Source organism: Schistocerca cancellata, chromosome 12 (genome assembly GCF_023864275.1).
Source record: "Schistocerca cancellata isolate TAMUIC-IGC-003103 chromosome 12, iqSchCanc2.1, whole genome shotgun sequence".
Classification (NCBI taxonomy): domain Eukaryota; kingdom Metazoa; phylum Arthropoda; class Insecta; order Orthoptera; family Acrididae; genus Schistocerca; species Schistocerca cancellata.
The window spans coordinates 10295957-10311080 of record NC_064637.1 but is presented as its reverse complement, the minus strand read 5'-3'; positions in this window follow the sequence as shown (position 1 = coordinate 10311080).

Below are 15124 nucleotides of genomic sequence, written 5' to 3'. Positions count from 1 at the left end.
TAGGTTCACTGTTTCCGGTGTGATAGTGAAGTGAAAACGGGAAGGGACACGTACAGCACAAAAGCGTACACGCTGACCTCGTATGTTGACTGACAGAGACCGCCGACAGTTGAAGAGCGTCGTTATGTGTAATAGGCAGACATCTATCCAGACCGTCACACAGGAAATCCAAACTGTATCAGGATCCACTGCAAGTACTACGACAGTTAGGCAGGAGTTGAGAAAACTTGGATTTCATGATCGAGCGGCTGCTCAGAAGCTGACATCACGACGCTAAATGCCGAACGACGCCTCGCTCGGTGTAAGGAGCGTAAGCATTGGACGATTGAACAGTGGAAAAACGTTGTGTGGAGTGACGAATCGCGGTACACAATGTGGCGATCCGATGGCAGGCTGTGGGTATGGCGAATGACCGGTGAACGTCATCTGCCAGCGTGTGTAGTGCGAGTAGTAAAATTCGAAGACGGTGGTGTTATGGTGTGGTCGTGTTTTTCATGGAGGGAGCTTCCACCCCTGGTTGTTTTGCGTGGCACTGTCACAGCACAGTCCTACATTGATGTTTTAAGCACCTTCTTGCTTCCCACTGTTGAACAGCAATTGGGGAATGGCGATTGCATCTTTCAACACGATCGGGCGCTTGTTCGTAATGCACGGCCTGTGACGGAGTGGTTACACGAAAATAACATCCCTGTAATGGACTGGCCTGTACGGAGTCCTGACCTGAATCCTACAAAACACCTTTGGGAAGTTTCAGAACGCCGACTTCGCGCCAGGACTCAGCGATCGACATCCAAACCTCTCCTCAGTGCTGCACTCCGTGAGGAATGGGCTGCCATTCCCCAAGAAATTCCAGAGGCTGACTGAACGTATGGCTGCGAGAGTGGAAGCTGTCACAAGGCTAAGGGTCGGCCAACACCAAACTGAATTCCAGCATTACCGATTCTAACAACCCTACCACAACAAATGTCAAAATTTAATAATGATTGTGGTGTTGCTCACGCTGCTAAATACTGCATTTTCGGGCAACAACAAAGTTATTATGTGGCAGGTGTCATTAGAGCACAGTTAACAAAGTCATTTCATGTAATAATGAAAAAGTAGACATTCATCTTTTCGTGTTTCCCACGCTGGTCTCGTTGTAAAATCGTGGCTCAATCGTGGAAAATCTAGGTGGTGATGATTCGAAGCTCGGATGCAAAGAGGTCTAGGTTTTATTCTGCTATACTCAAAACTTTTGTAGATGCGCTTCACAAACCATTCTTGAAGATTAAACCTTCCAAAATTAGCACAATGGTGATGTAAAAAAGTAATCAGCACTCCGAATTTAAGTTACACTTCCTTTTTATTGCTTTTGTTGCATAATCGCGTAACACACAAAACAGCACTTCACAATACAAAACATACTTGAAAACATCTTCCTCAATATTAAAGTTCACATTTTAAAAGCTGACTACAATATGTGTGATTTCAACATGACGTCCAAGACTTGACCTTCTCAAGGTCCGACTCTTTAACAAACTAATAATCGCTTACGCGCCCAAAAATCAAGAGTTACAAGTACGTCAAAGATCATAGTGACAAAAGAAAGAATACACATAAGAATAATATCATTGCAATACAAGCATATCGATGTATCAAAGTACCTCTACATTAATGAAATCAAATATGAATGTTGTGTCATAAATATGTTAACTACTTTACAGGAACACAGTAGAATATCGCTGGTATCGAGAGGTTGAGTTGAGGTGCCGTAATGGTTACGTAATCCAACTACCATTACACGATGGAGGGCGTCACGAACTTGTAAGTCATTTTCAGCCAGGTGTCCGGATATTTTTGATCACATAGTATATTTTCTGAACGAGAAAACGAACGCTTTTCAGAATATTCCGTGAAAATCGCAAATTTCGCTCTATTTCGCTAAAAAAAACACCAATTCGTGTTATTTTCCGCCTTATCGTTTTCGCGAAATTTTCTTAACCCTACTTGTTTATCAAATGACCCCCACTTCGAGGCAGTCGCGTAACTGTCGTAACCGCCAGAGAGTTGTAGCTCTCGCTTGTGAGTGAAGAACGTTCGTACAGCTGACGTGCTCGCAGAGAGCGGTTTCATTCAGCCGAAAAAAATAAATACGTAAATAAAAAAGCCAGAATCGGTCTAGCGAAAAAAAGTATGAACCATGAAAGTCTCTTCGGGTTTGCTGCCGGATCGTAAAATCAACTTGACTCGATATTTCGGCGATCCAACTGGTCGCCATCTTCAGGAAAATGCTGCTTCTGCTGACGAGTCCCGTTGAGAACTGACGCCAGGCTGCAAATCGACGTCCTATATAGGCCACCGTTCGGTACACGGCGCATGTGCCGCCCATCAGGGTTTCTGCCTTCCAAGACAGGGAGGTGGCGCCGCCCTTACTGAAACACTGCTGGCAACGATAGATCGCAATCAAGGCCGCACCGGACAACGTTCAGTTTTGATGCGAGATAATACAGGATTCCACGTCTTGCTAAGAGGAAACCCATTGTCTCTGTTGATTAAATTATCAGCCAACCTAATTTCAATCGCCTCTTCATAGACACTGTTCCGTGTACTGAACGGTGGCCTATATAGGACGCCCATTTGCAACCTGGAGTCAGTTCTCAGCGGGACTCGTCAGCAGAAGCAGCATTTTCCTGAAGATGCCGACCAGTTGGATCGCCGAAATATCGAGTCAAGTTGATTTTACGATCCGGCAGCAAACCCGAAGAGACTTTCATGACTTATTACGCCGGGAAAGCCTACGTAATCACATAAATGAAAACGCAAGAATCGATTGAGCGAGAGAGCAGCCGGTGCAGCCAGTGTGTGGTGTGCAGTAGCAGCTGGGCCGGCGGCCGGCGTGAATGGACGCCGCGCTGAACGAGCAGCCGGCGGCGGGCGTCCACCTGAGGAGTGACGCCGGGCGCCGCTAATGAATGGACGCCCGCCGCCAGAATTAGCTGACCCGGCAGGTATGCGCGCTCCACACGCGGCGCGCACTAATTCCGGACCGCTGTCCGACCTCCGAGACTCTCTCTGGGGAGACCGACCGTGTCCCGTCCGCTAACGATCGGCGCTAATAGAAACACGGGCTCATTCTTACAGCAGAAGCGGCGACCGGCCTACGTCCGCGCAGACCAGGAGGAGGGCGCTTCGCCTACCTCTTTGGCTTCCCCGCTTTCCTCTTTCGACCGCGAAAGGTTGTAACGTATTACTATGTTTACGACGTTTCTCGTCGAGCCATATACGGTATCTCGCATTTCTAGCTGCTTCTCTCACACAAGTAAAGATAAAAATTCAGAAATTCAGGGTCGCCACCAGCCCAAGCCCTTCCTAACCATTTAGAAAAAACGGAGCTAGAAAATTATTAGTTTAATTACTTTAATAATTTAATTACAAGTACGCAAATTTCTTTAAGCAGTCAGATAAATAGCACTCCATGTCGTGCATGAAGCAACTTGATTAATTCAGGAATGGAAATCACAGTAAGCGGGTAAGATCGACACCAAAGTATTTATCCTTCACGTAGATTATTTATTGTAACTAAATATTTGGTTGCCCATCCTAACTACACATAACTGGTGCCTGACTCGAAATATTTGAGTAAGAATTACGTGAGAATGAAACAGAGCACAATTTAACAACAGCAAGAAGAAACACAGAAGACGGGGGTGGGAGACAATTATACTATCATCTCCTTTGCATTAATACCATAAGAATATCTCAGTGAGATTTGCATTACGGTTCTACACATGCACTACTCTGCACAATACACGAGGCTGTGCCATAATTATTTAACATACTAATTGCGTCTGCTGCTTGCAAACGGTCGAACTGGAGCACGTGGTGCATTCTGACTCAAACTGTTGTGCTGCTTTGTAGAAAGCGCACGGAGGAACAGATATTCTTGCAGAAATTGTAGCTCGTTAAACAAGCAAACTGTTAAAATAAGCCTATTGCGGTGCCGTGGTGAACGAGAAGGGTCATTGATAACACAAACACGTGGCACAAAATCGACACACAAAGACAAGCAATTTCCACAAAATATAAGAATAAAAATCATTAAAAAAAATAACTCGCTTCACACGCTTCAGTTAAGCTAAAGTTCTTAAGTATTTCACCAGTTAAACATAGCGAAGTCCTGACTCAACCTGATTCCTATCACCTGAAACCCTCCTTAAAGAGCTACGATCCGCACTCACCAAGCGTTCACCGAAGAGTGCCGCTTTCTCTTTCCAGATTACCTAGCTCCCCGTGCAGCGGAATCTACCGGAGGGGTGGCCCTCCGTCGCCAGCCTCACACACAGAAACAGCCTTCGACTAAGATGGGTAAACCTCTCTGTTCAGGTATTGGAAACCTAAGTTGGTCATCCTGTGCTCTCCTTTGAACGAGAAGCAACATCGTCTGCTCCCAGCGATTACCACAAAACAAAACCGAAACCCACATTACAACACACGTATAATAATCAATAGGCCTTATTTTAGTGCTCAGTCTTTCTGGAGGAGTTCATGAATAGGTTGTGCCGAATTCGACATGCGTCTTATGAAACAACTCACAGAGACGTTTCAAGGTCTGCGGGAAGAATGGTTGCTGCTGAGTCTCCGCGCAGCAAGAATGGGAAAAAATCGATACCGGTTAAAACCGATAATGGTATACCGTGTAAAACCGATACTGGTACTGTACACTGAAGAGCCAAAGAAACTGGTACACCTGCCTAATATCGTGTAGAGCCTCCGCGAGCAAGCAGAAGTGCCGCAGCAAAACTACCCAGAAAAAAAGCACACAATTTTAGTGTCAACCTTATTTTACATTTATTTATTGTTTGTGTGTGTGTGTGTGTGTGTGTGTCTGTGTGTGTGTGTGTGTGTGTGTGTGTGTGTGTGTGTCGGCCATTAAAATAGCTACACCAAGAAGAAATGCAGATGATAAACGGGTATTCATTGGACAAATATACTATACGAGAACTGACATGTGATTACATTTTCACTCAATTTGGGTGCATAGATCCTGAGAAATCAGTACCCAAAACAACCACCTTGGGCCGTAATACCGGCCTTGATACGCCTGGGCATTCACTCAAACAGAGCTTGGATAGTGTGTACCGCTACAGCTGCCCCTGCAGCTTCAACATGATACCAAAGTCCATCAAGAGTAGTGACTGGCGTATTCTGACGAGCTAGTTGCTCGGCCACCTTCGACCAGACTTCAATTGGTGAGAGATCTGGAGAATGTGCTCGCCAGGGCAGCAGTCGACCATGTTCTGTATCGAGAAAGGCTCGTACAGGACCTGCAACATGCGGTCGTGCATTATCCTGCTGAAATGTACGGTTTCGCAGAGATCGAATGAAGGCTAGAGCCACGGGTCATGAGACATCTGAAATGTAACGTCCACTTCTCAAAGTGCCGTCAATGCGAACAAGAGGTGACGGAGACGTGTAACCGATGGCACCCCATACCATCACGCCGGGTGATACGTCAGTATGGCGATGACGAAAACACGCTTCCAATGTGCGTTCACCGCGACGTCGCCAAACACGGATGCGACCATCATGATGCTGTAAACAGTACCTGGATTCATCCGAAGAATGACGTTTTGCCATTCGTGCACCCAGGTTCGTCGTTGAGTGCATCATCGCAGCCGCTCCTGTCTGTGATGCAGCGTCAAAGGTAACCGCAGCCATGGTCTCCGAGCTGATAGTCCATGCTGCTGCAAACGTCGTCGAACTGATCGTGCAGATGGTTGTTGTCTTGCAAACGTCCCCACCTGTTGACTCAGCGATCGAGACGTGGCTGCACGATCCGCTCCAGCCTTGCGGATAAGATGCCTGTCATCTCTCGTTGGGATGCAGCACGGCGTTCCGTATTACCCTCCTGAAACCACCGATTTCATATTCTGCTAACAGTCATTGGATCTCGACCAACGCGAGCAGCAATGTCGCGATACGATAAACCGGAATCGCGATAGGCTACAATCCGACCTTTATCAAAGTCGGAAACGTGATGGTACGCATTTCTCCTCCTTACACGCATCACAATAACGTTTCACCAGGCAACGCCGGCCAATTGCTGTTTGTGTACGAGAAATCGGTTGGAAACTTTTCTCATATCAGCACCTTGTATGTGTCGCCACCGGCGCCAACCTTGTGTGCATGCTCTGTAATGCTAATCATGTGCATATCACAGCATGTTCTCCCTGTCGGTTAAATTTCGCGTCTGTAGCACGCCATCATAGTGGTGTGCCAATTTTAATGGCCAGTAGTGTATATAAATTAACTGAAAAAACTTTACTGTTCTACAGAGTTAGTTTTAGGTAAATAGTATACACTGCTCTAACAGGGAGGAAAGAGAACCGACGGAAAAATGCTCCTGTCGGAAACCAATAAAGGCGAATTGACAGAAAGTGGGGGACGAGCTGTGTCAATCCGTATTCCGCCTTGCAGTTCAAACAGTCTGGAATGTGAACATAGTTTGCGCTTTTCTTGTGCCGCAGGAGGTTAGTAGAGAGGCAGTGACGGTAGAAGAGTCAGCTGTGGTGGGAGAGGAGGCAGTGATGGAGGAAGCGAGAATGTGGCGGTTAAAGAAAAAGATGGGTGGATGAAGACAATAGCGGTGGGAACCAAAGAGAAACGATGGAGGTGATCAGTGAGAGAGGAGACAGTGGTTGTGGAAAAGCGAGAGGGATGAAGACCGTACTTAGGGGCCTGCGTGTCCGTAACAGTCCCTCCCCCTCCCCCCTTTTCCACTTTCCCCCATACCTGTAGGTATCGTGGTGTTGGACTGAAATTTTAAATACGTAGATGTAAGGGAAAACACAAGTTCGACACCACAGAATTTTTGTGCAACAGGTATAATGGAGGTGGTGGCAGTGGAAAACAAAGGCAAAACTAGACAGTGTTAGTGAGAGAGGAAACATCGCCAGTGGGACATACTGTAAATGCAGCAGACAGTATGCATGAGAGATGGAACAAAGTTGTGGTCGGGGGAGGAAGGGGGAAGGGGCCAATATAAGTGAGAGAGAAGACAGTGTCAATGGGAGAGAAGAGAAAGAAACAAGAGCGGACAGTGGCAGCGAAAGAGTGGCCGGTAGCTTGATTTGGAGGGACCATCCCGGCATTTGCCTGAAGCGATTTAGGGAAATGACGGAAAACCTAAACCAGAATGGCCGGAGGCGGGTTTGAACCGTCGTCCTCCCGAATACGAGTCTAGTGTGCCAACCACTGCGCCACCTCGCTGGGTGCGAAAGAGGGAAGCCTGGGCCTACGTCACGTCCACCAGTCGCTGGTGTTGTAAGCTGGCTGTTTATGTTTTCTTATTGGCAACGTTACGTAGCGCTCTGTATGAAAATCACTGGCTGTGCTGTGTGCAGTCTGTGGCTAGTTTGCATTGTTGTCTGCCATCGTAGTGTTGGGCAGCGGCAGCTGGATGTGAACAGCGCGTAGCGTTGCGCAGTTAGAGGTGAGCCGCCAGCAGTGGTGGATGTGTGGAAGGAAATGGCGGAGTTTTGAAATTACATATATTATGACTTGTGATGATATTAAGGCAAATACATTGTTTGTTCTCCATTAAAATCTTTCATTTGCTAACTATTCCTATCAGTAGTTAGTGCCTTCCGTAGTTGGAATCTGTTATTTAGCTGGCAGTAGTGGCGCTTGTGGTGTCACCGCCAGACACCACACTTGCTAAGTGGTAGCTTTAAATCGGCCGCGGTCCATTAGTACATGTCGGACCCGCGTGTCGCCACAGTCAGTATTTGCAGGCCGAGCGCCACCACACGGCAGGTCTAGAGAGACGGGCTAGCACTCGCCCCAGTTGTACAGCCGACTTTGCTAGCGACTACACTGACGAAGCCTGTCTCTCATTTGCCGAGAGACAGTTAGAATAGCCTTCAGCTAAGTCCATTACTACGACCTAGCAAGGCGCCATTAACCGTATCTGGAGATAGTCTCACTTGTACAACCAAGAGCGATGTACCACAATGATGGAATAAAAGTTAAGTATTAACTCAGCTATGTACTTTTCTGTGTAGCATTAATTACGTATCCTGTTCCAGAATTCACGCCAGTCGGCGTGAGTTGACGCGTGCCCTTTCGGTATCTCCGCCTTGTGTCTAGACTGTCTTGTCTAGACACAACAGCGCTCGCTGTATTGCAGTAGTTCGAGTAACGAAGATTTTTGTGAGGTAAGTGGTTTGTGAAAGGTATAGGTTAATGTAATTCAGGGCCATTCTTTTGTAGGGATTTTTGAAAGTCAGATTGCGTTGCGCTAAATAATATTGTATGTCAGTTTAAGCACAGTCTTGTATAATTGTTCAAAGGGGACGTTTCATATGTCGACCCTTAGCCAAGGATATCTCACTGGAATCTTCTGATTTTTTCATGTAGTTTGTGTAATTAGTGTAGATTTTGTTTATTGCTAGTGCGTAATTGTATTGAGAATCTCCTTTGTAGTTGCAGTCTTTCATTGTTGTACAGTAAAACAGTTGTGGCATGCATGTAGATTTGCACCAAGTATTTCGCAGCTGCGCTTGCAATTAACTAGATATTATTTTCAGTGCTATGTTAATGTATTCCCCTATTTTTGCTCTTCAAATTGGGTTTTTCTGTGTTGTCGTGTGAAATATTGTGACAATAATGGCTTGTGAAAAACGTAACACTAGGCTCCAAAGTAAACTGAGAAATAATAGTGACGACGAGCGTAGCTTATCAGCACCACTGTGTAGTGAATTAACAGACATTCCAAGTAGTTGTTGTTGTTGTTGTTGTTAGGATGTTTAAGGGGGACTAAACAGCTAAGGTCATCAGTCCCCCATCCAAGTAGTAATTTGGTAATTGTGCATAGGGAAATGGAGCGGGCGGCAAATAATGGTGTAGGCAGTGAAACAGGTAGTGAACAAGGAAGCAATGTCGATCGATGGGTCGGCAACAGCTCGCCTCAGGAATCCGAAATGATAGGACACAATTTTGCAAATACTGTAGATTCAGGTTTTGCGTCCTCACCGTTTTCTCAAATAAGTCAAGACACATTTTCTGTTTGTCAAAATATGAATGTTGCCGGCGAAAATGCACTGCCAAAAAGCATAGAGAAACAGATTCCAGACACTAATACATTATTATTGCAATTAATGCAACAAATGGAACAAAATCAGAGACAAATGGGACAAAATCTTCAAAAGTTAGACACAATGGAACAAAATCTTAAAAAGTTAGACACAGTGGAACAAAATCTTCGGAAGTTAGACACCACACTTGAACAAACACGTGAAGATTTAACTACTGAGTTACATAACATTTAATCGAAATGTCAAAAAGTCTGTAATGACGTAAAAACACAAATTTGTGAGCATTTTCAACCTATTTTTTCGCGGCATGAAAATGCATTACAGAATCACGAAGCAGCCATAAAAGAACTGCAAACCATTGTTCATGAAATTCATGAGACCTTGTGGGCTAAAATTGACTCAGTTGCATCTACCGATTTGGTTACGCAACTTGCAAAAACTCAGGAAAACTTAAAGGACACAGTAGATACTCTGAAAATTGGTTCAGAAAGACACATGGAGGAAATTAGTTCATTATCAGAGAAAGTAGTTGAACTTTTGGATCAGCTAAATAATTTATCTACGAAGGTAGATGATAATCTGAATGACACAAAACCGGTAGTCTTTACTGACACAGAAGAGTATGAACAAATTAGAAAATTCAAACAAAATCAAAATCAAATCAATACACAGTACAAAAGAGAAATCCGGGAAGTACAAGATCAGTTGACGCAGGTAATACAAGAATTACATATTTCAGAGGACACTCGCGCTCCAGTACTGGAAGAGGGACATATAAATACGGAACAACCACAAAATAATAACACAGGACACTTCGGAAATTATGAAAGAAATTGGCAAGGCGCATTGGATTTTGAGATGGAACCGCCGAAACGAAGTAACAATGAGCGATGTGCGACTCGCCGACACGATGATTTCGACTACAAGCTGTTCATTACTACACGTAAATTCAAAACATTTAAGAATTCTGGCAACGACATTCATCCACAAGTGTGGCTCCATCAATTCTCTCATTGTTTTCCTCCCAACTGGTCATTGGAGCACAGGTTAGAATTTATGTGTGGCTACTTGGAGAATGAACCAGCTGTAAGAATGCCATCGGTCATTCACGATTGTCACAGTGAAGGAGAATTTATCATGCCTTCCTCTCAGCGTATTGGTCTCAAGCTACACAAGACCGAGTAAAACATAGCATCATAATGATGAAACATTTCGAACAATCTGAATTTTCCAGTCTTGTGAAATATTTTGAAGACATGTTGCACAAGAATCAGTACCTGTCAAACCCATACAGCCCCTCAGAACTCATTCGCATTTGCTTAATCAAACTGCCTGAACATTTACGACATATTATTTTAGCAGGACGTTGCAAAGACGACATTGAAGCTTTTCAGGGACTGTTACAAGAACTAGAAATTGACACTGACAATGGTGTAACGCGAAAACAGGAACACAACTACTACAGGTCACATCAGTCGCAATTCCGCGATGAAAGAAATAATAACTGGACACGACAAGGCTATTCTCACAACACAAATCGTGACCAAAACAGACACCACCCGTATGACAACCGTTGGCAGAGTAGTAATAATTACAGGGAAAGATCACCTCTCTGCGGTAATGACTATCACAGAGACAATCAGAGAAACAGACAATATGGGAACCAAAACAATTATTATCAAGGGAGACAGAATAACTTTAGACGCAACGGTCCAGCGCGCAGTTACGACTCAGGGAGAAATTCTCCACCACGTGACCGACAAGAAAGAAACTATGGAATCTACCGACATGACGACAGACGATATGATCGTAACGACAGACCTGAACTGCATCAGAACTGGCGGGATTCTCGTCACGGTGAATTTGTAGAAGTTAGGTATCCAAATCCCAATAACGACGCGCGCCAACAAAGAGACAATAGGCAATGACTCACACCGCTGGCAGCCACAAGACGTTCTTATGAAACTGACGACACAGCTGCCGTAGCTAGTAATTACGTAAAAATGGAAGACATTAGGGACATCTTACTCCAGGAACACGATGTAAAACATAACAACATTGCATATCCTGTGATTCGCATTACTGTAAATAACGTAAAATTTACGGCAGTACTTGACTCTGGCAGTCCCATTTCAGTAATTAGTGAAACAGCTTTTAGCAAATGCAACAAATCGAACGATTGCCCCACACTTCCGTTACGTAAGATTAAATTACAAGGTGCAATCTTTGGAAAAAGTGTAGATGTACGCCAACAAACCAATTTAGAATTCTTTTGCCAAAGCCACAGCTTCTCTATGAACTTTCTTATTGTTCCATTATTGTCGACGGAAATTATACTGAGAGTAGACTTTTTGAATGAATACAAAGCAATCTTAAGCTTTCACGATGCTGAAATAAGTTTAGAGAAAGAAGGTAAGTCAGTAGCTCTGAAATTTGAAGACTGGCTCTCAAACCATGATGAGGAAATTAATCGGCTTTGCCTTCTGTTAGACAACAGTTCGGAATTTTCTACGGAACTAGACACTAACAATCACTCTGCAAGTACTGACAGGGGTGACATCGACGGCATATATGAAATTAATGAGTTAATTCAGAATAAAATTCAAACAATTGAGAATTGTAATGACACTGATAGGCAGGACCTATTTGAGATTTTACAAGCACATTCCACAGTTTTTACTCACAAAACAGGAACAATCAAGGGATTTCAATACCAATTTCGTGTTCGTGAGCATACTAAATTTTGTGTTAGACCATACGTAATTCCGGCGCATTATAGGGACCGTGTTAGAACAGAAATACAATCAATGCTTGACGAGGGCATTATTGAGACTGCAGTAAGCTCATACAACAATCCGTTACATGTGGTTGAGAAAAAAAAATGGATCGATCAGGCTTGTCTTAGATTCGAGACAAATCAATACTATCATCATTCCTGAAACAGATAGGCCGCAGACGATGGAAGAACTTCTTCAAAATTTTAATGGTGTAAAAGTGTTGTCTTCCATTCATCTCAGATCCATCTTTTATCAGATCGAACTTCATCCAGAATGCAGAAAATACACAGCTTTTCTTTGTTTCGGCGTTTGTTATCAGTTTCGGAAACTTCCGTTTGGTTTGAACATTTCTTCGGCAGCATTCATTCGCGGGTTAAATTCCATATTACCTGAGTTCTTAAAACGTCACATCACCTTATATGTGGACGATATTCTAATAGCAGAAGCTTCATGGGAACAACATAACCGCATCCTCAACAGTTTGTTACGTATTTTTGCAGAATCTGGAATTACAGTTAACTTGGAAAAGTCTGAATTCGGTAGGCCAAAGGTGAAGTTTTTGGGACATATTATTTCTTCTGAAGGCATTCAGCCGGATCCTGAAAAGTTAGAAGCAATCAGAGCCATTCCAGTTCCATCCACAAAAAGGCAAGTCCGCAGTTTTCTAGGTCTCGTAAATTTTTACCGTCGTTTTCTGAATATGCAAATTCTAGTTACACCAAAACATTGTTCCCTCACTGGAAAAAATACTATTTCGAACTGGGACGAACAAGCACAGTTGGAATTCAATTCTTTGAAAGAAGCGTTACTTCACGCGCCAATACTAGCTCATCCAGATCTGTCACAAGATTTCTGCCTTAGCACGGATTCTTCCAAAGTCGATCTTGGTGCCCATTTATTTCAAGAAGCCATAGAAGATGACATTACTGTTCAGAAAACCATTGCTTTTGCTAGCCGAGTGCTAACAAAATCTGAAAAAAATTATTCCGTTACTGAATTAGAAGCTTTAGCTATCGTTTGGGCATTTAACAAATTCCGTTTCTTTCTTTCTTATAAGCACGTAAAAGTATACAGTGATCATCGTGCATTACAATTTCTTATGTCTTCAAAATTAAATCATGACAGGTTAAAACGTTGGGCATTGTTTCTGCAAGAATTCCGCTTCACAATAGTCTACATTCCCGGCAAGGAGAACATTGTTGCGGACGCACTGTCACGCGCACCGGCTGGGCTTGAGAAAAGTAACACAGAAGGCAACCTCGAGAAAAATTTCAGTATTCTTTACATTCAGAAAGTCGCCTTTGAAAACTTCATCACCACATCTTTAAAGGACATTGCTCATGAACAAGATAAAGATCCGATTTGGAAAGACATCAAAAGTAAATGGCATGAAAAGACACACACTCAGATTCGGCATTATTACCTGGTTAGAAACAACATACTGTTCAAACGCTGCACTGTTGACGACAAGCTATGGGTACTTTGCATTCCAGACGATTTTGTTAATAAGCTCATTTGGTACATTCATTTCAGCTACGCACATTTTGGTCCACGAAAATGTTATCATATTCTTCGAACGACTTGTTATTTTAACAATATGGAAAAGAGAATTCGAAGAGTCTTGTCTATTTGTAAACTTTGTCAAAAGGCGAAACCATCTACTGTCTCACATCGTGCTCCGCTGTTTCCTATCATTCCTTCTAAATTAAAAGAATTTGCTGCTGTTGATCTCTTGGGACCCCTTGTCAGAACATCGAATGGATTTTCGTACGTTCTGGTCGCTGTTGAACTTACTTCAAAATTTGTTTCTTTCACTCCGTTACGTAAAGCCACTGGACGGTCTGTATCCAACGCCTTTGTTAAAAATTTCTTAAGTGAAGTTGGCCACGTTGCTAAAGTCATTTCAGATAACGGACCGCAATTCAGATCTGCTGTTTGGTCACGCATGCTTCGGAATCATAAAATCAAACCTGTTTTTATTTCATTGTACTCACCACATTGTAACCCATCTGAACGGATTATGAAAGAAATCAATAAGCTTTGCAGACTTTATTGTCACAGAAAGCATCAGCATTGGGACAAATATTTACACTTATTTCAAAATGTGCTGAATGAAATGCCTCATGATTCCACTGCTTTACCACCTACTCTTGTACTAAAGAGTGAAGAACCACCGAACAGAATCAGAGAGCTTGTACCTTTCCCGAATACACGTAAACTTCGACACAAAGACATAATTGATTTGGCTCTTAAAAATATAAAATCTGCAGCAGACAAAAGGAGAAAACTACACGGTAAAGCAAATGCAAAGAAATTGTATATTGGTCAGAAAGTTCTCATTAAAGCTCATTCATTGTCACATAAGAAGAAACACTTGAGTCACAAATTCTTTCTAGTTTACATTGGACCCTACAGAATCCGACGTATACCACATGATAATTGCGTTGAAGTTGAAACTCTGCGTACTAGGAAGAGTAAAGGTTTACACCACATTTCACATGTAAAACCGTTTATTGAAAGATAATCTGCCTTTTAACTTTGTCTTTGCCATATAACTTTTCACTTTACATTACTAGTATGCTTTGTCAGACTTAGAATCTGTTTGCGGTATTTCTGTTTCATATCTGCACAGTTTTTCTGAATTATTCTCGAAAGTAAAACATGTTTTAGTAGTAACTTTTGTGGTATAGCTACAAGGAGCCAGCCTTTTCCGTAGCACAACAATACGTTACAGCACAGTATTTTCATCATCACAACAATAAGCGTAATAACTAAGATATCTATACGCAAAGCATTTTACTTTTGTTTATCATGAGGTAAGTACATTGACTTCTGCATAACTTAGCTTTCGGAGGACGATAACTGCGACACTTCCACAGAGATTATCTTACAACAAGACGCACAGTTTAGCGCTACAGTACATGTATTTGAGTGATTAATTTTATACTTAGAACATTTACAGGGTTATTACAAATGATTGAAGCGATTTCACAGCTCTACAATAAATTTATTATTTGAGATATTTTTAAAATGCTTTGCACACACGTACAAAAACTCAAAAAGTTTTTTTAGGCATTCACAAATGTTCGATACGTGCCCCTTTAGTGATTCGGCAGACATCAAGCCGATAATCAAGTTCCTCCCACACTCGGCGCAGCATGTCCCCATCAATGAGTTCGAAAGCATCGTTGATGCGAGCTCACAGTTCTGGCACGTTTCTTGGTAGAGGACGTTTAAACACTGAATCTTTCATATAACCCCACAGAAAGAAAT